Source organism: Capra hircus, chromosome 14 (genome assembly GCF_001704415.2).
Source record: "Capra hircus breed San Clemente chromosome 14, ASM170441v1, whole genome shotgun sequence".
Lineage (NCBI taxonomy): Eukaryota > Metazoa > Chordata > Mammalia > Artiodactyla > Bovidae > Capra > Capra hircus.
Window position 1 is genome coordinate 68,238,484 of NC_030821.1, and position 1,397 is coordinate 68,239,880.

The 1,397-nt window shown below is 53.8% G+C and overlaps 1 pseudogene; it reads right to left on the bottom strand.

Annotated features, from left to right (window-relative positions):
* Positions 259 to 1,176, bottom strand: LOC108637485 (annotated as a pseudogene).

Consider the following 1,397-nt stretch of genomic DNA (forward strand, 5'->3'; position numbering starts at 1 on the left):
CCATGGGTGTTGCGGGTGGAGGGGGCTGGGCTGGGGGTGATGGTCCTCGCCTCTGGGCAGGGTGGGGGAGTGGCAGGCTCTCTGGTCTTCTCTCTTGACTCCTGGTTCTCCTGCTGCTCAGTGGTCTCCCAAAGCCAGGCGGGAATAAGGATGGACTCCTCAGGGCTGGCGGGAGGCATATGTTCTTGGCTGGTGAGGTCGGAGGAGACGGCCGGCCTCACCTTGATGGTGCGGACCCTCATCTTGGGTTCGTTCATGTCACTGACGCTGCTTCTGTCTAAGCCCTGGATTAGGTCCCTGCACCAGCCCAGTATCATCTCCACTGTCACCCCCAGGGTGCTCACCACAGGCTGGCGGGAGGGGCTCCTCCTGGCCCATGTTCACCCATGCGTGCTGCCCAACGTCATCTAAAGTGCCTCTGTCGATAGGCTTGAGCGTTAGCATTCTTTCTAGTAAGTCTGTTATGTTGGTGGATAAATATTTGGGCACATGGTACTGCCCGCTAAGCACACGCTGCCGCAGCTCCCAGAAGTCTTGTCCCCCGAAGGGGAGGGATCCAGTTACCATGGTGTAGAGGACGACGCCGAGGCTCCACACATCCACCTCTGGGCCTGTGTAAGGCATCCCCAGGAAGAGTTCTGGGGCCATGAACGCGGGGCTGCCGCAGAAAGTATCGAGCTCATTTCCTGGGTGCCACTGGTTGCTAAGGCCGAAGTCCGAGATTTTTATGTTGTTGTTGGCGTCAAGGAGGAGGTTGCCCAGCTTCAAATCCCGGTGCACCACGCCCCGCTGGTGGCAGTGCTGCAGAGCCGAGACCAGCTGGCAGAACAGGCCTCGGGCTTCCCCCTCCGTCATGCGGCCTTTGGCCTCCAAGTAGGTTTTCAAGTCTCCCCCGCTGACGTACTCCATTACGATAAACAGAGTCTCCTCAGTGTCGATCACTTCCAGTAGCTTAACAATATTCGGGTGGTTTACTGTTCTCAGGCTGTCAACCTCTCGAAACTGCTCCTTGACACTGGAGAGGCTCTGATTTGTCTTTTGGATGACCTTGATGGCTACCAGTCCCTTGGTCAGAGCATGCCAGGCCAACTTCACTTTGGCGAAGTGGCCTTCACCAATTGTTTCAAGGATCTCATAATGCTTTAGACGAGCAATCTTGTTAGTGGAGATGGCCATGAGGTCCTGTATCCCTAACTATACTAACTACCACTAAGCTATACTAATTACCTAACTATACTAACTGTAGCACTAACTATACTCACTACCGCTAAGCCCTCACTAAGAATGCGAACTGTTCTATCAAGACTGCGGATGCTAACAGTGCTAAAATCTATCCTAATGCTCACAACTATTCTAACAGTGCTAACACTAACTATGCCAGTAAACTCTTAACTATA